The 22,415-nt window shown below is 45.1% G+C and overlaps 1 protein-coding gene across 1 annotated transcript in view; it reads right to left on the reverse strand.

Moving 5' to 3' along the window:
• THBS4 (thrombospondin 4) overlaps nucleotides 1-22,415 on the reverse strand; it is a 105,330-nt gene that overhangs the window by 79,969 nt on the left and 2,946 nt on the right. The gene's annotated exons all lie outside the window — the stretch shown is intronic.

Here is a 22,415-nt window from a genome sequence, read left to right on the forward strand (position 1 = left end):
GACATTTCCATTATTCCGTAACATGGCTAATATCGGTGCTCTGTAGCTGTCATTGGCATTATGTATAGAAGCGTGTCTGCACATGTTGCTACATAGAAAACGTCTTGCGTGGCATTAGACAAGGAAAGCTTATTAAAATACTGACTGGGCAATGGAAAGTATGCATGAGTCCATTCTTAGAACCAGAAGAATAAAAACAGATGTTGGCACAGTCCAGATAGACTGCTATTATCATCATAGGTTTTACAGAACAGCCTATTGTGCACCGGGACCATAAATATCACCGAGGTATGCCAACGTAACGCTAATGAGAGAACACTCATCTCTAAGACAAGTGCAGACGTACAGTGTTCTGTATACATACCGTCTATGCGGACCAGGTACATCGTCATTGAGTATATCGTCCTACTGATAATGTACATCCAAGTCACAAACAGCTTTTAGTATTTAATTTATTCTACTATTCTACCCTCCACTTAACACATAGAGTTCCAGTCAATGACATCAGTCTAGCTACAAAAAAAAACTGACTAGCACCTTGGACCAGAATAACGCAAGTGTGAACAGGTGGAACCTGCCATGACTGCATAATATACAAAAATAAGAATACAGCAGCCTCTGCAAACGCCAAGATGTTTGCAAACATTGAATGTATATAATATGAACTTTATTACTGCTAATTAGAATATACTTATAAAATGAAGGTACTTAGTACATAAAGCACACCAGCTTAGTACACCAGCTACGGCAAGTTGTAAAAGTTTTGAATTGGACCCTAGCCTAACATTTATCAAAAATGGCTACAAATTTAAACAGCAGGTAGGATTCAGCCCTTGGCTGATGGGAAGAGTTCACGCTTCATACACCTTGTTACGGCTGATGAGCTCTCAGGAATTGGCCAATTTATGAGCTAAGTATCTTCATCTTTATAAGTATATTCTGTGTGTATGCATATGTTTATTTAAACAACTAGGATATTGTAGTATTGCAGTATATTTATTTCCCTGATTATTTTTCTACAGGGGTCTGCTCTTACTTGTTTACCATCTGTTTGCACACATGCCGTTTTGGACAAGATAGGATCCATGATATATCTTCTCCTGATATTAGGCTGGAGTACATGTTATTTGTCATAGTACTCAGGGGGTCAGTTGGCAGCAAACAATAGGATTTATATTTGACTAAGGGTACCGTCTCACAGTGGCACTTTTGTCGCTACGACGGTACGATCCGTGACGTTCCAGCGATATCCATACGATATCGCTGTGTCTGACACGCAGCAGCGATCAGGGACCCCGCTGAGAATCGTACGTCATAGCAGATCGTTTGGAACTTTCTTTCGTCGCTGGATCTCCCGCTGTCATCGCTGGATCGTTGTGTGTGACACCGATCCAGCGATGCGTTCGCTTGTAACCAGGGTAAACATCGGGTTACTAAGCGCAGGGCCGCGCTTAGTAACCCGATGTTTACCCTGGTTACCATCGTAAATGTAAAAAAAAAAAAAAGTACATACTCACATTCCGGTGTCCGTCAGGTCCCTAGCCGTATGCTTCCCGCACTGACTGACTGCCGGCCGGAGCAGAGCACAGCGGTGACGTCACCGCTGTGCTCTGCTTTCACTTTACGGCTGGCACTCAGTCAGTGCGGGAAGCAGACGGCAAGGGACCTGACGGACACCGGAATGTGAGTATGTATATTTTTTTTTTTTACATTTACGATGGTAACCAGGGTAAACATCGGGTTACTAAACGCGGCCCTGCGCTTAGTAACCCGATGTTTACCCTGGTTACCCGGGGCCTTCGGCATTGTTGGTCGCTGGAGAGCGGTCTGTGTGACAGCTCTCCAGCGACCACACAATGACTTACCAACGATCACGGCCAGGTCGTATCGCTGGTCGTGATCGTTGGTAAATCGTTTTGTGTAACGGTACCCTTAGATTGGTGTATTCGCATACTTAGCACTTTCTGGTAATCTTTCCTGTTCTACATATGTTGTGAAGTATTAAGGCTGAGTCACACATAACGATATCGTTAACGATATCGTTGCAACGTCACGCTTTTGGTGACGTAAGCAACGATCCCGCTAACGATCTCATTATGTGTGACAGCGACCAACGATCAGGCCCCTGCTGGGAGATCGTTGGTCGATGGGAATGATCAGGACCTTTTTTTGGTCGCTGATCACCCGCTGTCATCGCTGGATCGGCGTGTGTGACGCCGATCCAGCGATGTGTTCACTTGTAACCAGGGTAAATATCGGCAGCGCCACGCTTAGTAACCCGATATTTACCCTAGTTACCATTGTAAAAGTTAAAAAAAAAACATTACATACTCACATTCTGATGTCTGTCACGTCCCCCGGCGTCCACAGGGTTGACTGTGTCAGCGCCGGCCGTAAAGCAGAGCACAGCGGTGACGTCACCGCTGTTACTGCCGATGCTGACACATTCAGTGCAGGGAAGCTCTCGGCAGCAGCGCGTGCATTACCAGCGCTCCTGCCAAAAGCAGTTTTAACCCTGTGGACGCCGGGGGACGTGACAGACATCAGAATGTGAGTATGTAGTGTTTTTTTTTTTTAACTTTTACAATGGTAACCAGGGTAAATATCGGGTTACTAAGCGCGGCCCTGCACTTAGTAACCCGATGTTTACCCTGGTTACCCGGGTGCTGCAGGGGGACTTCGGCATCGTTGAAGACAGTTTCAACGATGCCGAAGTCGTTCCCCTGATCGTTGGTCGCTGGAGAGAGCTGTCTGTGTGACAGCTCCCCAGCGACCACACAACGACTTACCAACGATCATGGCCAGGTCGTATCGCTGGTCGTGATCGTTGGTAAGTCGTTTAGTGTAATGGTACCTTTAGCTTCCTTTTTCCCCTCTGGTTAAATTCTTTATGGTCTATTTTGCTATATCATTGTTTTAAATGTTTTTAAATGTATGTCTTGCCTGGCTCTGTTTTTGGATTATGACATTTGTACAATAAAATTGATTATTTAAGGTTGATCCCATTGGTTTGCATATCTTCTCTCTCTGTTCAGTAATTATTTATATGCAATGGTTGATCCCTAATTTTTGTATTGGAGTGGTGCCCGCTTCTCTTTCTCTCTATATAAACAAGGCAACAATGATAGACGTTGTATTCAGCACCCGCTGTGTGCATTCTGTGTAAAATTAAGAATTAATAAAAAAACAGCTTGGACTCCCTCGTAGTTTTCATAACCAGCAGAGGGAAAGCCAACGACCGGGGTGTGATATTAATCTGGCAAAAGGGACAATATCTCAAAAGGTTCCCAGGCTATTAATAACAGTGTTGTGAACTCTATTTTTAGGCTCCCTCTAGTGGTCACAAGCGGTACTGTGTAGTGTTGTCTTTCTGCAGGTTGGCTGCATCAGCTGGTTCATTATCCTTGGTTGGTTTCCTATTTAGCTCACCTGGATACTCAGTTCCTTGCCTGCTATCAATGTATTCAGTGCTCTTCAGATTCCTTGTGACTACCTTGCTCCCAGTCTCTCCAAGACAAGCTAAGTTTTTGCTTGTTCATTTTTTGATTATCAGCATTCATCATGTTTCTTGTCCAGCTTGCTAAAATGTGATCTCCTCGCTTGCTGGTTGCTCTAGGGGACTGAGTTTCTCCCCCCACACCGTTAGTTGGTGCGGGGGTTCCTGAAATCTCAGTGTGAATATTTTGTAAGGGTTTTTTACTGACCGCACAGACCCCTTTTCTATTTTCTGCTATCTAGTATTAGTGGGCCTCATTTGCTGAATCTGTTTTCACCCCTGTGTATGTGCCTTCCTCTTACCTCACCGTTATTACATGTTGGGGGCTTCTAAATCTTTGGGGATTATTTCTCTGGAGGCAAGAGAGGTCTTTCTTTCTCTCTAGGGGTAGTTAGTTCCTCAGGCTGGCTCGAGACGTCTAGGATTTTTAGGCACGATCACCGGCTACCTTTAGTGTGCTTGGATAGGTTCAGTTTTGGGGTCAGTCCAGTTTACCACCTCCCTGTCCTATGTTTGTTACTTAGCTGGAGTAATTTGTGATCCTCAACCACTAAGGATCATAACAGTATAGCAGGCCGCAGTGTGTTTAATGCATCGCAGAAGTGGGATAAAAAGAAGACCTGAGTACATTTTTTTTTTTTCCTCCCGCTTTTCCTTTGCTGCAGTCTGTTTAGCTTCTTTCGTCCCCTTGAACTCTGGGTGGTTTTGAGCTCAGCTGCAGACATGAATATTCAGACTCTGACTTCTAGTATGGATCATCTTACTGCACGGGTGCAAAGTATTCAGGATTTTGTTATTCATAGCCCTATGTCAGAACCAAAGATACCCATTCCTGAGTTGTTTTCTGGAGATAGATCTAGGTTTATGAATTTTAAGAATAATTGTAAGTTATTTCTATCTCTGAGACCTCGTTCCTCTGGTGATTCCGCTCAGCAAGTTAAAATTGTTATCTCCTTGTTGCGTGGCGACCCTCAAGATTGGGCCTTCTCTCTGGCGCCAGGAGATCCTGCATTGCTTAATGTAGATGCATTTTTTCTGGCTCTTGGACTGCTTTATGAGGAGCCTAATCTTGAGAATCAGGCAGAAAAAGCGTTGCTGGCTATCTCTCAAGGTCAGGATGAAGCAGAGGTGTATTGTCAAAAATTTCGGAAATGGTCGGTGCTTACTCAATGGAATGAGTGTGCCCTGGCTGCAAATTTCAGAGAAGGTCTTTCTGAAGCCATTAAGAATGTTATGGTGGGGTTTCCCACCCCTACAAGTCTGAGTGATTCTATGGCTTTAGCCATTCAGGTTGATCGGCGTTTGCAGGGAGCGCAAATCTGCTCATCCTTTGGCGGTATTTTCTGAACAGAGACCTGAGTCTATGCAATGTGACCGAACTCTGACCAGAATTGAGCGACAAAGTCATAGACGTCAAAATGGGTTGTGCTTTTACTGTGGTGATTCTACTCATGTTATCTCAGCATGCTCTAAACGCTTAAAGAAAATCGCTAAACCTGTCACCATTGGTACTATACAGCCTAAATTTATTTTGTCTGTTACTTTGATTTGTTCTTTGTCGTCTTACCCGGTTATGGCTTTTGTGGATTCGGGTGCTGCCCTGAATCTGATGGATTTGTCGTTTGCCAGGCGCTGTGGTTTTGTCCTGGAGCCTTTGGAATTTCCTATTCCTCTGAGGGGAATTGATGCTACGCCATTGGCTGAGAATAAGCCTCAGTATTGGACGCAAATGACCATGTGCATGACTCCCGTACATCAGGAGGTGATTCGCTTTCTAGTTTTGCATAATTTGCATGATGTTGTCGTTTTGGGTCTGCCATGGCTGCAGGCTCATAATCCAGTTTTAGATTGGAAAGCTATGTCTGTGTCAAGTTGGGGTTGTCAGGGAATTTATGGCGATACTCCGTTGGTGTCTATTGCTTCTTCCACTCCTTCTGAGGTCCCTAAGTTTTTGTCTGACTACCAGGACGTATTTGATGAGCCCAGGTCCAGTGCCCTGCCCCCTCATAGGGATTGTGACTGTGCTATAAATTTAATTCCTGGTAGTAAATTCCCTAAGGGACGACTTTTTAATTTGTCTATACCAGAGCATGCCGCGATGCGGAGTTATATAAAGGAGTCTTTGGAGAAGGGACATATTCACCCATCCTCTTCCCCTCTTGGTGCAGGATTTTTTTTTGTGGCCAAGAAGGACGGTTCTTTGAGACCTTGTATAGATTATTGTCTTCTGAATAAAATCACAGTCAAATTTCAGTATCCTCTGCCATTATTGTCTGATTTGTTTGCTCGGATTAAGGGTTCCAGTTGGTTCACCAAGATAGATCTCCGTGGTGCGTATAACCTTGTGCGCATTAAGCAGGGAGATGAATGGAAAACAGCATTTAATACGCCCGAAGGCCATTTTGAGTACTTGGTGATGCCTTTTGGACTCTCTAATGCTCCTTCTGTGTTTCAGTCCTTCATGCATGACATCTTCCGAGAATATCTGGATAAATTTATGATTGTTTATCTGGATGACATTTTGGTCTTTTCTGATGATTGGGAGTCCCATGTGAAGCATGTCAGGATGGTGTTTCAGGTCCTGCGTGCTAATGCTTTATTTGTGAAGGGCTCAAAATGCCTCTTCGGAGTACAGAAGGTCTCCTTTTTGGGTTTTATTTTTTCCCCTTCTACTGTGGAGATGGACCCAGTCAAGGTCCAGGCTATTCATGACTGGACTCAGCCTACATCTGTTAAGAGTCTTCAGAAGTTCTTGGGTTTTGCTAATTTTTACCGTCGTTTCATCGCTAATTTTTCTAGCGTGGTTAAACCTTTGACGGATTTGACCAAGAAGGGTTCTGATGTGACTAATTGGTCTCCTGCGGCCGTGGAGGCCTTTCGGGAGCTGAAGCACCGGTTTTCTTCAGCTCCAGTCTTATGTCAGCCAGATGTCTCTCTCCCCTTCCAGGTCGAGATTGATGCTTCTGAGATTGGAGCAGGGGCTGTTTTGTCGCAGAGAAGCTCTGATGGCTCTGTGATGAAGCCATGTGCTTTCTTTTCAAGAAAATTTTCGCCTGCCGAGCGGAATTATGATGTTGGTAATCGGGAGTTGTTGGCTATGAAGTGGGCATTTGAGGAGTGGCGACATTGGCTCGAAGGAGCTAAACATCGTGTGGTGGTCTTGACTGATCACAAAAATCTGATTTACCTCGAGTCTGCCAAGCGCCTGAATCCTAGACAGGCTCGTTGGTCGTTGTTTTTCTCCCGTTTCAACTTCGTGGTCTCATACCTGCCTGGTTCGAAGAATGTGAAGGCTGATGCACTTTCTAGGAGTTTTGTGCCTGACTCTCCGGGAGTTTCTGAGCCGGCTGGTATTCTCAGAGAGGGAGTGATTTTGTCTGCCATTTCCCCAGATTTGCGACGAGTGCTGCAGAAATTTCAGGCGGATAGACCTGACCGTTGTCCACCAGAGAGATTGTTTGTCCCGGAGAGATGGACCAGCAGAGTTATTTCCGAGGTTCATTCTTCGGTGTTGGCGGGTCATCCTGGGATTTTTGGTACCAGAGATTTGGTGGCTAGGTCCTTCTGGTGGCCTTCCTTGTCGCGGGATGTGCGTTCCTTTGTGCAGTCTTGTGGGATTTGTGCTCGGGCTAAGCCTTGCTGTTCTCGTGCCAGCGGTTTGCTTTTGCCTTTGCCTGTCCTGAAAAGGCCTTGGACGCACATTTCCATGGATTTTATTTCGGATCTTCCAGTATCTCAGAAAATGTCTGTCATCTGGGTGGTGTGTGATCGTTTTTCCAAGATGGTCCATTTGGTGCCCTTGCCTAAGTTGCCTTCCTCCTCCGACTTGGTTCCTCTATTTTTTCAGAATGTGGTTCGCTTGCACGGCATTCCTGAAAATATTGTGTCTGATAGAGGATCCCAGTTTGTGTCCAGGTTTTGGCGGACTTTTTGTGCTAAGATGGGCATTTGTTATGACCCCAGTGGACAGGGTCTCAGAGGAACGTGTAAGTCTGCAAGATACAAAAATCCAGCTCATAGGGCTGTGGTAACTGGGTTGACCAAATAGCTACTCCTAACGCCAACACTAGAAGTAGCCGGGGATCATGCCTAAGGTGATCGCTAGATGACTCGCGCCAGCCGGAGAATCTAACTACCCCTAGGAGAAGAAAACAAAGACCTCTCTTGCCTCCAGAGAAAGGGACCCCAAAGCAAGATACAAGCCCCCCACAAATAATAACGGTGAGGTAAGAGGAAATGACAAACACAGAAATGAACCAGGTTCAGCAAAGAGAGGCCAGCTTACTAATAGCAGAATAAAGCAAGATAACTTATCTGGTCAACAAAAACCCTATAAAAATCCACGCTGGAGATTCAAGAACCCCCGAACCGTCTAACGGTCCGGGGGGAGAACACCAGCCCCCTAGAGCTTCCAGCAAAGGTCAGGATACAGATAGGAACAAGCTGGACAAAAATACCAAACAAAACAAAAGCAAAAAGCAAAGAAGCAGACTTAGCTTGAAAAACAGGAACCAAGATCAGAGGACAAGAGCACAACAGATTAGCTCTGATTTCAACGATGCCAGGCATTGAACTGAAGGTCCAGGGAGCTTATATAGCAACGCCCCTGAACTAACAGCCCAGGTGAGGATATAGGAAAAGACAGACGCTCCAGAGTCAAATCACTAATGACCACTAGAGGGAGCAAAAAGCAAAATCACAACAGTACCCCCCCCTTAGTGAGGGGTCACCGAACCCTCACCACGACCACCAGGGCAATCAGGATGAGCGGCGTGAAAGGCACGAACTAAATCGGCCGCATGAACATCAGAGGCGACCACCCAGGAATTATCTTCCTGACCATAGCCCTTCCACTTGACCAGGTACTGAAGCCTCCGCCTGGAGAGACGAGAATCCAAGATCTTCTCCACCACGTACTCCAACTCGCCCTCAACCAACACCGGAGCAGGAGGCTCAGCAGAAGGAACCACAGGCACAACGTACCGCCGCAACAAGGACCTATGAAACACGTTGTGGATAGCAAACGACACAGGAAGATCCAGGCGAAAGGACACAGGATTAAGAATTTCCAATATCTTGTAAGGACCAATAAAACGAGGTTTAAATTTGGGAGAGGAAACCTTCATAGGAACAAAGCGGGAAGAAAGCCACACCAAATCCCCAACACGTAGTCGGGGACCCACACCGCGGCGGCGGTTGGCAAAGCGCTGAGCCCTCTCCTGTGACAACTTCAAGTTGTCCACCACAAGATTCCAGATCCGCTGCAACCTATCCACCACAGAATCCACCCCAGGGCAGTCAGAAGGTTCCACATGACCCGAAGAAAAACGAGGGTGGAAACCAGAGTTGCAGAAAAACGGCGAAACCAAGGTGGCGGAACTAGCCCGATTATTAAGGGCAAACTCAGCTAACGGCAAGAAGGTCACCCAATCGTCCTGATCAGCAGAGACAAAACACCTCAAAAAAGCCTCCAAAGTCTGATTAGTTCGCTCCGTCTGTCCATTAGTCTGAGGATGGAAAGCAGACGAAAACGACAAGTCAATGCCCATCCTACTACAAAAGGATCGCCAGAATCTGGAAACGAACTGGGATCCTCTGTCTGACACAATATTCTCAGGGATGCCGTGCAAACGAACCACGTTCTGGAAAAACACAGGAACCAGATCGGAAGAGGAAGGCAGTTTAGGCAAAGGAACCAAATGGACCATCTTGGAGAAGCGATCACATATCACCCAGATAACAGACATGCCCTGAGACACCGGGAGATCAGAAATGAAATCCATGGAGATATGTGTCCAAGGTCTCTTAGGGACAGGCAAGGGCAAGAGCAACCCGCTGGCACGAGAACAGCAAGGCTTAGCTCGAGCACAAGTCCCACAGGACTGTACAAATGACCGCACATCCCTAGACAAGGAAGGCCACCAAAAAGATCTGGCCACCAGATCTCTGGTGCCAAAAATTCCTGGGTGACCTGCCAACACCGAGGAATGAACCTCGGAAATGACTCTGCTGGTCCACTTATCAGGCACAAACAGTCTGTCAGGTGGACAAGAATCAGGCCTATCAGCCTGAAATCTCTGCAACACACGTCGCAGATCTGGAGAAATAGCTGACAAGATAATACCATCCTTAAGAATACCAACAGGTTCAGCGACTCCAGGAGCATCAGGCACAAAGCTCCTGGAAAGAGCATCGGCCTTCACATTCTTTGAACCTGGTAAATACGAGACAACAAAGTCAAAACGGGAGAAAAACAATGACCAGCGGGCCTGTCTAGGATTCAGGCGTTTAGCAGACTCGAGATACATCAGATTTTTGTGATCAGTCAAGACCACCACACGATGCTTAGCACCCTCGAGCCAATGACGCCACTCCTCAAATGCCCATTTCATGGCCAACAACTCCCGATTGCCCACATCATAATTTCGCTCCGCAGGCGAAAACTTCCTAGAGAAAAAGGCGCAAGGTCTCATAACAGAGCAACCAGGGCCTCTCTGCGACAAAACGGCCCCTGCTCCAATCTCTGAAGCATCCACCTCAACTTGAAAGGGAAGCGAGACATCAGGCTGGCACAAAACAGGCGCCGAAGTAAACCGACGTTTCAACTCCTGGAAAGCCTCCACGGCAGCAGGAGCCCAATTAACCACATCGGAGCCCTTCTTGGTCATATCCGTCAAAGGTTTCACAATGCTAGAAAAGTTAGCGATAAAACGACGGTAAAAGTTAGCGAAACCCAAGAACTTCTGAAGACTCTTAACTGATGAGGGCTGAGTCCAATCAAGAATAGCTCGGACCTTGACTGGGTCCATCTCCACAGCAGAAGGGGAAAAAATGAACCCCAAAAAGGGAACCTTCTGTACACCAAAAAGACACTTTGAGCCCTTGACAAACAAAGAATTTTCACGCAAAATTTTAAAGACCATCCTGACCTGCTCCACATGCGAGTCCCAATTATCAGAAAAAAACAGAATATCATCCAGATAAACGATCAGAAATTTATCCAGATAGTTCCGGAAAATGTCATGCATAAAGGACTGAAAAACTGAAGGGGCATTAGAGAGCCCAAAAGGCATCACCAAGTACTCAAAATGACCTTCGGGCGTATTGAATGCGGTTTTCCATTCATCCCCTTGCTTAATGCGCACAAGGTTGTACGCACCACGAAGGTCTATCTTGGTAAACCACTTGGCACCTTTAATCCGGGCAAACAAGTCAGACAACAGCGGCAAAGGATACTGAAATTTGACAGTGATCTTATTTAAAAGCCGATAGTCAATACAAGGCCTCAAAGATCCGTCCTTTTTAGCCACAAAAAAGAATCCCGCACCAAGAGGGGAAGAAGACGGACGGATGTGTCCTTTCTCCAGAGACTCCTTGATATATGAACGCATAGCGGTATGTTCAGGTATCGACAGATTAAACAGTCTTCCCTTAGGAAACTTACTGCCTGGAATCAAATCTATTGCACAGTCACATTCCCTATGAGGAGGCAATGCACTGGACCTGGACTCGCTAAAGACATCCTGATAATCAGACAAGTACTCCGGAACTTCCGAAGGCGTAGAAGAAGCAATAGACACAGGCAGGGAATCCTCATGAATACCACGACAGCCCCAACTAGACACTGACATAGCCTTCCAGTCAAGGACTGGATTATGGGTCTGTAACCATGGCAGCCCCAAAACAACCAAATCATGCATTTTATGTAGAACGAGAAAACGTATCACCTCGCGGTGTTCAGGAGTCATGCACATGGTAACCTGTGTCCAATACTGCGGCTTATTTTCTGCCAATGGCGTAGCATCAATACCCCTAAGAGGGATAGGATTTTCTAATGGTTCAAGAATAAAACCACAGCGCTTAGCAAATGAGAGATCCATAAGACTCAGGGCAGCACCTGAATCTACAAACGCCATGACAGGATAAGATGACAGTGAGCAAATCAAAGTTACAGACAGAATAAACTTAGGATGCAAATTACCAACGGTGACAGGACTAACAACCTTAGATATACGTTTAGAGCATGCTGAGATAACATGTGTAGAATCACCACAGTAGTAGCATAAGCCATTCCGGCGTCTATGAATTTTCCTCTCATTTCTAGTCAGGATTCTATCACATTGCATCAAATCAGGTGTCCGTTCAGACAACACCATGAGGGAATTTGCGGTTTTTCTATCACATTGCATCACATCAGGTGTCTGTTCAGACAACAACATGAGGGAATTTGCGGTTTTGCGCTCCCGCAACCGCCGGTCAATTTGAATAGCCAGGGACATGGTATCATTCAGACCTGTGGGAATGGGAAAACCCACCATAACATTCTTAATGGCCTCAGAAAGGCCATTTCTAAAATTAACGGCCAGTGCACACTCGTTCCAATGTGTCAGCACGGACCATTTCCGAAATTTTTGGCAATACACCTCTGCCTCGTCCTGGTCCTGAGACATAGCCAGCAAGGCTTTCTCTGCCTGAATCTCAAGATTGGGTTCCTCATAAAGTAAACCGAGCGCCAGAAAAAACGCATCAATATCAGCCAATGCCGGATCTCCTGGCGCCAACGAAAAAGCCCAATCCTGAGGGTCACCCCGTAAGAATGAAATAACAATTTTTACTTGTTGAGCAGAGTCTCCAGACGAACAAGGTTTCAGGGACAAAAATAATTTACAATTATTCCTGAAATTCCTAAACTTAAATTGGTCTCCTGAAAACAGTTCAGGAATCGGAATCTTGGGTTCAGACCTAGGATTTCTGGTAACATAATCTTGTATACCCTGCACACGAGCGGCAAGCTGGTCCACACTTGTAATCAAGGTCTGGACATTCATGTCTGCAGCAAGCTTAAGCCACTCTGAGGTAAAGGGGAAAAGAAAAAAAAAAAATGAGAGGGAAAAAAAAACTCAAAATTTTCTTTCTTATAATCCCACTTCTGCAATGCATTAAACATTTAATACTGGCCTGGCATACTGTTATGACCCCAGTGGACAGGGTCTCAGAGGAACGTGTAAGTCTGCAAGATACAAAAATCCAGCTCATAGGGCTGTGGTAACTGGGTTGACCAAATAGCTACTCCTAACGCCAACACTAGAAGTAGCCGGGGATCATGCCTAAGGTGATCGCTAGATGACTCGCGCCAGCCGGAGAATCTAACTACCCCTAGGAGAAGAAAACAAAGACCTCTCTTGCCTCCAGAGAAAGGGACCCCAAAGCAAGATACAAGCCCCCCACAAATAATAACGGTGAGGTAAGAGGAAATGACAAACACAGAAATGAACCAGGTTCAGCAAAGAGAGGCCAGCTTACTAATAGCAGAATAAAGCAAGATAACTTATCTGGTCAACAAAAACCCTATAAAAATCCACGCTGGAGATTCAAGAACCCCCGAACCGTCTAACGGTCCGGGGGGAGAACACCAGCCCCCTAGAGCTTCCAGCAAAGGTCAGGATACAGATAGGAACAAGCTGGACAAAAATACCAAACAAAACAAAAGCAAAAAGCAAAGAAGCAGACTTAGCTTGAAAAACAGGAACCAAGATCAGAGGACAAGAGCACAACAGATTAGCTCTGATTTCAACGATGCCAGGCATTGAACTGAAGGTCCAGGGAGCTTATATAGCAACGCCCCTGAACTAACGGCCCAGGTGAGGATATAGGAAAAGACAGACGCTCCAGAGTCAAATCACTAATGACCACTAGAGGGAGCAAAAAGCAAAATCACAACAGGCATTGATTTGTCTTTTTCGTCGGCCTTCCATCCTCAGACTAATGGCCAAACCGAGCGAACTAATCAGACGTTGGAAACTTATTTGAGATGTTTTGTTTCTGCTGATCAGGATGATTGGGTGACTTTTTTGCCATTGGCCGAGTTTGCCCTTAATAATCGGGCTAGTTCTGCTACTTTGGTTTCGCCTTTTTTCTGCAATTCTGGTTTCCATCCTCGTTTTTCCTCGGGTCAGGTTGAGTCTTCCGACTGTCCTGGGGTGGATTCTGTGGTGGATAGGTTGCAGCAGATTTGGAACCATGTGGTGGACAATTTGAGGTTGTCACAGGAGAAGGCTCAGCGCTTTGCCAACCGCCGCCGCGGTGTGGGTCCCCGACTTCGTGTTGGGGATTTGGTGTGGCTGTCTTCTCGGTATGTTCCTATGAAGGTCTCCTCTCCTAAATTCAAGCCTCGCTTCATCGGTCCTTATAAGATCTTGGAAATCCTTAACCCGGTGTCTTTTCGTTTGGATCTCCCAGCATCGTTTGCCATTCATAATGTGTTCCATAGGTCTTTGTTGCGGAGGTATGTGGTACCTGTGGTTCCTTCTGTTGAGTCTCCTGCTCCGGTGCTGGTCGAGGGCGAATTGGAGTACGTGGTGGAGAAGATTTTGGATTCTCGTATCTCTAGACGGAGGCTTCAGTATTTGGTTAAGTGGAAGGGCTATGGTCAGGAGGATAATTCCTGGGTTGTCGCCTCTGATGTTCATGCGGCCGATTTGGTTCGTGCCTTCCACGCGGCTCATCCTGATCGCCCTGGGGGTCTTGATGAGGGTTCGGTGACCCCTCCTTAAGGGGGGGGTACTGTTGTGAACTCTATTTTTAGGCTCCCTCTAGTGGTCACAAGCGGTACTGTGTAGTGTTCTCTTTCTGCAGGTTGGCTGCATCAGCTGGTTCGTTATCCTTGGTTGGTTTCCTATTTAGCTCACCTGGATACTCAGTTCCTTGCCTGCTATCAATGTATTCAGTGCTCTTCAGATTCCTTGTGACTACCTTGCTCCCAGTCTCTCCAAGACAAGCTAAGTTTTTGCTTGTTCATTTTTTGATTATCAGCATTCATCATGTTTCTTGTCCAGCTTGCTAAAATGTGATCTCCTCGCTTGCTGGTTGCTCTAGGGGACTGAGTTTCTCCCCCCACACCGTTAGTTGGTGCGGGGGTTCTTGAAATCTCAGTGTGGATATTTTGTAAGGGTTTTTTACTGACCGCACAGACCCCTTTTCTATTTTCTGCTATCTAGTATTAGTGGGCCTCATTTGCTGAATCTGTTTTCACCCCTGTGTATGTGCCTTCCTCTTACCTCACCGTTATTACATGTTGGGGGCTTCTATATCTTTGGGGATTATTTCTCTGGAGGCAAGAGAGGTCTTTCTTTCTCTCTAGGGGTAGTTAGTTCCTCAGGCTGGCTCGAGACGTCTAGGATTTTTAGGCACGCTCACTGGCTACCTTTAGTGTGTTTGGATAGGTTCAGTTTTGCAGTCAGTCCAGTTTACCACCTCCCTAGAGCTTGTCCTATGTTTGTTACTTAGCTGGAGTAATTTGTGATCCTCAACCACTAAGGATCATAACATAACAGCTCACAGCTCTTTGTTAGCCTTTCCTGGTTAGTTTACGGGGGACCCCAGAAAAAAAATAATGTAGGGTCCCCCTTTATAAATTCAAAAACGCAAAATCTAAACAGAAAGCTGTGTGCTCATATTAATAGCCTGGAAAGGGGCTAGAGATCTTGCCCCCCCAGGCTGTCAACATCATCCCTCACCCGATCTAGAAATGGCACCAAATCTTGCGCTTAGCCTCTCTTTTCCCACTTGCCCTGTGGTGGTGACAAGTGGGGTAATAGGTTTGGGGTTGATGTCATCTTTGTATTGTCAGCTGACATCAAGCCCTCATTAATAACCCCATAGTAAATTTTAAAACGAACACACAGCAAGTATAAAATCCTTTATTTTAAATAAAACTCAACAACCTTTTTTACATATTTATTTAACAACCATATCCCTCATCCTGCCTCATGCCACAGTTCAGTTTGAAATCTAGATGTCACAGAGATGGATTATGATGTGGGACAGTATGGGATTATCTTCACGTCGGACAGGTGAGTTATATAGTTGTTTATTATTATTGTTTTTTTTACAGGGGACATGGGCATTGGAGCATAATCTTCACCTCGGACATGTGAGGAATATGGTTATTACTCTTCATTTTTGTAGAGGGCACATATGCTTCAATGGATTTTAGGCAATAAGGTGGGTATTACTTTGCTTTTTATTTTTTAATAACTGTGAGAAAGAGGGCATTGAGTTTTTTCAAATAATGAATTTTATTCTTGCTGTGCATTTATTTCAAAACTTACTATGGAGTTAGTAATGTGGGCATCTAATAGATACCTCTCCATTACTAACCTGTGGGCTTAATATCATCTGACAGACAATACAAAGATGAAATCAATTACTAACTTATTACCCCACTTGCAACAGCCACAGGGCAAGTGTGAGACTAAGTGCCAGATTTGGAGCATCTCATGGATGCGCCATTCCTGGGGTGTCTGAGGGCTGATGTTCATAGCCTGGGACAATATCTCTGGCCCCTTCCCAGGCTATTAATATCAACTCACAGTTGTCTGCTTAGCCTTGGCCTGGGATCAGTGTGAATTGTACTGTACTGTACTTCGTCCACAGAGAAGAAAAAAATGTATACCCGCACTGCCGCCTACACGATCACCTATCTGCGTGCTGTGAAATGCTGTACCAGTGCCTTTACCTCCTACTCAATTGCATGGGCACTAAGGGGTGCATAACCAAAAAAGTGCATGACATCCAAAAAAAAGAAAAAAAGTAGTTAGCACTCACCAAGCCCGATCGGGATCTGTGGAAGCGCATGAAGCGCGAAACAGCTGTCATCCTATAGACATCATGTTCTCCCTGTCCATGTCCTAATAAAGACTTTTACAGCAACGGGCTTGGTGAGTGCTAACTACTTTTTTTCATTTTTTTCTTTTTTTTTCTTTTTTTCTTTTTTTTGGATGTACTGTACTGTACTGCTTGTTTCCAGGCTTCGGTACGCATCATGCTGACAAACGGATGTCATCCGTGTGTCATCAGTGCGCATGTGTGCGGCACGCATTCTGTCCATGCTGCGCATAAAAAACTGACATGTCTGCTGGTTTTTAACACATGCGCACCACCATTCAATACAATGAGTGTGCCTGTGTCCGTATTTGTGGTCTTTAAAAAACAGACCACATACGGACACAAAAAATGGATGTGTCAAGTAGACCTGAGGCTGTTTTAAATTAGTGCTGGCTATAAATTTGTAGAGTTTTGTCTGAGAGAGGCATGTCTGATAAGTATTAAGCTAGAGTTCCAAAGAAGAAGGTGACGTAATTAACGTTACTGCTGTCACACGCAGCCGCGTTCTGACGCTCAGCTCAGTGCGTCCTGGCTGTCGTGGTGAGAGGTCACATGACTGATGTGACTGCTCACCAAACCACTTAGATTGTCGTGGGACATGGGCATTAATGGATTATCGGCGGAAAGGCGAGAATAACTTTGCTTTTTGATTTTTGGTTAATTTATGGGTATAAAAGAGGGTCGGGGAATGTTTATTTCAATTAAAGGACTTTACTCTGTGTTTGTCTTTATTACGTTTAACTGGTGGATTAGTAATGGGGTATCTTTTAGACGCTTCTCCATTACTAACCCCAGGGCTTGTTGCCAGTGGCCATAAAACAGCTGACACCTCACAATTATTACCCCACTTGCCACCGCACCAGGGCAAGTGGTAAGAGCGGAGTATAAGCTCTAGATTTGGCACTTCTTATGGATGCGCCATTTCTGGGGCAGCTGAGTGCTGATGGTCTTAGTCTGAGAGGAGGCCAATATCCATGGCCCCTTCCTAGGCTATTAATAGCAGCCCACAGTTGTCTGTTTAGCCTTTGCTGGGTAGTAAATATAGGAGGGACCCCACATCATTTTTTGGGGGGTCTTCCTATAATAAACAGTAAAGCCTAAGTAAACAGCTGTGAACTGATATTAATAGCCTGAGAATCTTTAAGTCTATTGGCTCCTTCCCAGTATATTAACATCAGCCTCCAGCAGTAGCTTTTATCTCAGCTGGTTAAACAAATGAAGGCTGGACCTCATGCTGCTTTTTTATTATTATTTATTTATTTAATACAAGCTATACACAAACAACAGGTGCTGACTCCAATTCCCATCAGCATTGCCTGGTCTCACTGACTGCAGGGAGACCAGGCGACAATGATAAGAGCTGCATTCAGCACCAGGCGACTGGGTACTTTTTTTCCACGCACTGGTACGTGACACATTGATGATACGTATGTACGAATCCGTGTGTCATTAGTGTGCACATATTCACTACACATTTTATCTGCGCTGCATGAAAAAAAGGACATGTCTATGGGTTTTTCACATGGACACACGATCTGTGTGAAAAACTTGACATGTGCACACCACCATTGAATACAATAGGTGTGCATGTGTCCCTATTTGCGGTCCTTAAAAACGGACATCATATGGACATAAAAAGCGGATTGTGAAGTAGGCCTTAGCGCTTACAAAGGCCGCTGTATTATTTTCTATCTATCTATCTATCTATCTATCTATCTATCTATCTATCTATCTATCTATCTATCTATCTATCATCTTAGCTATCTACTCTATGTTTGTTCTTGCACATGATTTTAGCAGTCAGACTGTGGCATGCCTGACCGCAAGAGGTAGTAATGGCAGATACTATGTAAACAGGTTACTGGATGCAACATGCAAACAGGGACAAGGCGGAAGTAACCAACTTAAATGTTTATTTCCTAACACAGGTGTAAGAAGGGGAAGTGTTGACAGTGTTGTACACAATATACAATACATGACATACAGTACAATGTGTTCTCAAACACATTATATGTCTTGCAGCAGATTCTCTAAGTTATCTGGCAAATTCCTAATGAAGGCAACAGTCACAGTACTAAGAGTGTCAATATAATGATTCCTTTTAGATTACAGGCCCTAGCGGGGGCCTCTGCTTCTTCCCGCTAGGCCTCATATCCTTCTGCCGGCCCCTGCCCCATCTGCTGTACCTCCCCAGACTGTAAACTGTACTGTATGTCAGTGCTGTAAGTAATGGCTCGGCTCACTTGCCCCTCCCGTTCACTGCTGCAGATGTCCACGTCTGCATAGGGGTCCTCGCCAGTTCTTTGGTGCTTGACCTGCGACGGTTGTTTATTGGGCCTGGTCAAATGAGGGCTGGGTCTCGGGTTTTGCCCCACGTGGTCTGGTTCGTGGACCTTCACTGCACCGGGTCTGGGCCTCAGGTCTTGACCAGCGTGGTCTGGTCCAGGGATCTTGATTAGGGTGGGTCTGGGCCTCAGCTCTTGACTGGCATGGTTTGGTCCTCGGATATTGACTGGCTTCATTGTACAACAACCCCCTGGTTCGGACTTCCTAGCACACCCCAGTGTCTCGGCCTCAGTGCCCCACTTAGCATCCTGCTGATCTCTCTGGTTGGCACAAAATCTCTTCCCACCTTGTCACTCCGGTCTCTTATATTGAGGAACTGCGTCATGAAGGTCACCTGACCCGGTGCTTCTGTAAGAGGGTGAACTGTAGTCCCACTGAGAGGGCACTAGGACCCTCTGGTTTTTGTCTGCTGCAGCAAAGGACAGACACTGCCAGGCCCCCGGAGACTATGTGTGCTGGTGGGTGGGGTCTGGTGTCGTGTGTGTAAAGTGTCATATAAGGAAGTGGGGGCTGAGAAGAAAAGGCGGGAAGAGAGGAGGAAGCAGCAGTGTGATAGAAAGAGACTGTGTGAATTTGCTGCCAGTGTGTTGGAGAAAAGCTTCGAGAGGAAACAACTCTGTGAGAGACTTGTTTTTGTTGCTAACGTTTTTCTGGAAACAGTTAACCTTTATTTTGTAAGACTGAGACTTTACTGAAAACCCAGTACGTATTTGAGAGTCTGTGGAGTCCCTGTGCATTGAGTTGAGAAACAAGTTTGGACAGACTGCTGATATAAAGACGGACGGATTGTTGTAAGAGCATTTCTAGGAACTACAGGAGGAGAGACAACTTCTTTAGGCCACTAAACTAAGTCCCCGGCGTTTGGGCTCGGCATCGGCCAACAAGACGGAGAAGCGTGCTGTAACTTATTGGCGCCGAAGACTTGGACTGGCTGCAGCCTGTGTGGAATCCTGCCTGAGAGAAGACTAATCTTAGGTTAACGGTACCATAGTCATAGATACCCGGGTATCCCTTTGCAGAGTGTTTAATCGTTACTTTAAGAGGTGTATCGCATATTAGATGTGTGTAAGTTATACTCAGTGTGTCATTCCAGGGGCTCCTCTTGATAACACTACATTCAATTTACGCTTGTTCTTGTATTGAGTTGTTCTGTGAGGTAAATTGATTACTAGCCTGTTGGAGTATACAGTTCTCAGGAGACCTTGGAGTGGCACAGTGATTTCAGCTGCTGCTGAATTAGTGTATCTTTTGGGTGCTTCTGCCTGAGTATTCCTCATATTACCTTACTTATTCTGCCTTTTAGTAAACCACTGTTGGAGATTTCTGCCTTAGTCTTGGTTTGTGACTCACTGGATCTTATTCGGACCTCTGGTCATTACATTTTATCTAAGCTCATCCTTCTCGAAACTCTTCCCATTCCTGTAGGTTTCACAGGGTTCTGCTTGGGCAGTAGGAGGCAGTCTTCCAACACAAATGCCGCACAGCGCTGGGGAATCTCATCATCTACAGCACTCCCTCTTACAACTATATCAGCATTTTAAAAAGGGTTTAAAGCTTTTATCTATCTCACTATCCATCTATCTGTCTTCTACCTAGCTGTCTCTCAAGTTCTTTAACATGGTGCCCCGATTTGCATTAGCTGAATGGTGAAACAAATGCCTAAATTCAGCCATACATAGAACAGGAGTCTTCTCGATATAACCAGCTGGTGATACAACTTAGTACATTATATGCAACATTCAGTATCTTCCCCATGCACAACTAGATTCTCAGTATGTACAAAGCTGATGTGTCATGTATATTTGCAGCTAAATAAAAGATATCACGCTTCAGAGCTTACCAAGAAAATGAAGTCATTCTTCTAAATATTACCAAATGGTTTATGAAATGTTCCGACTATAACATAGCCATATACCATCATCAATGGTAACTGAAAACCTGAAACCAGACCTCTATTAGCCAAATAACATGCGCCATTGTCTAGAAGCTGCTGTTGTTCTTGTTGGTAGTGGTGATTTTGTACTTAGTCAAGTGTCAATTCTCTCCATTATAAAAACAAGCAATAGGGCCTGGTTTCTGCTATTGTTATTCACTCTATGCCCCAATATATAGAAATCAAGATATTTGTAGTAAAATTTTGTTACACCAGAGAAAATTCTAGGTATAACAACACCCACCCATAAGAACATTCCCATCACTTGCTGGCACCTATAGCTAAGAGCCATTCACATCTATAATTACACTAAGTTCTTTGCCAAAACAGGTGTAATATACAGGCAGTGAAATGCTCAGCATTGGTCATTTTTAAAATCCTTGAAATGTTAATATATTCTAAAAGTCATAAATAAACAGGAAAATCCAGACCCTAGGGCTCTTGTTCTGCATAGGGAACATCAGGGGCAGATACTATCTATAGATTTAGGTCCCATCTGTAAAAAGCTTTAATAGTTAGTAGTTGTGGCACATTTATGTAGCAAAGCCTGCAAAATTACACTAACAAGAGATGTCTGATTTGGCTGTTTGTATTTGGCTGCTACTGTCTCCTATTTACTTGAATAGGATAGAGCTGCAGTACCATTCACAGCCACTACACAAAATATGGAGCTGTGCCAGCACTTGGAGACTCTATTGCCAGCCAATCAATGGCAGTGTCGGGGCCAGGCCCCAAATAATCCTAAAAATAAGTCACCAATAGAAGTCCCAGAAAACCTCCTAAGCAAATCTCCCTAATAATGAGTCTGGGGGTGTAAAACAGCAAAACTAGGCAGACTTGGTATTTTGAAATCTGAAGAGAGCAATCAGTGGAGAAAGACATAATGGTTTGAAGAATAGAGGGAACAGAACAGGCGAAGAGAATGACCAGCAATCCTATGGCTTGATACAATCAAAATAACGGCGGAGAAGACCCTGGTGGACCCATCTAGGGTTGAACAAGATCAATCTTGTCAATCAAACACATCACCATGACTCGAGATCAAGCCGAAGGCTGTTAAATAAATACTGTGAAGTCTAAGGATACCTGTAATGTCAGCCATAGTTCTTTTTATCTAGTTTACAAAACTCTTGAACTGAGAAAAGTGATGCAGCTTATTACTATTGTCTGCAGTTTTCTGGATAAAGAAATGTCATTAAGCATTCAACAAGGACATGTTCCTCTACAATGTTTAAATGCGATTCATGAATAATCTGAGAGATTTCAATGATCCAGATCTATTCCTTAGTGATCGTACGGGAAAACTCAATTATTTCTCCAACTCAAAAATATTTCACGGATCCGTACATTCCTAAACCAAGAATCTGCAAAAACCCTAGTCCATGCCCTCATCATCTCCCGCCTCGACTACTGTAACCTCCTGCTCTGTGGCCTCCCCTCTAACACTCTCGCACCCCTCCAATATATTCTAAACTCTGCTGCCCGACTAATCCACCTGTCCCCCCGCTATTCCCCGGCCTTTCCCCTCTGTCAATCCCTTCACTGGCTCCCCATTACCCAGAGACTCCAGTACAAAAGCCTAACCATGACATACAAAGCCATCCACACCCTGTCTCCTCCATACATCTGTGACCTCGTCTCCCGGTACTTTCCTGCACGCAACCTCCGATCCTCACAAGATCTCCTTCTCTACTCCCCTCTTATCTCTTCTTCCCACAATCGCATACAAGATTTCTCTCGTGCATCCCCCCTACTCTGGAACTCTCTACCACAACATATCAGACTCTCGCCTACCATCGAAACCTTCAAAAAGAACCTGAAGACCCACCTCTTCCGACAAGCCTACAACCTGCAGTAACCACCAATCGACCAAACCGCTGCACGACCAGCTCTATCCTCACCTACTGTATCCTCACCCATCCCTTGTAGATTGTGAGCCCTCGCGGGCAGGGTCCTCTCTCCTCCTGATCCAGT

This window comes from Ranitomeya variabilis, chromosome 1, assembly GCF_051348905.1.
Source record: "Ranitomeya variabilis isolate aRanVar5 chromosome 1, aRanVar5.hap1, whole genome shotgun sequence".
NCBI lineage: Eukaryota > Metazoa > Chordata > Amphibia > Anura > Dendrobatidae > Ranitomeya > Ranitomeya variabilis.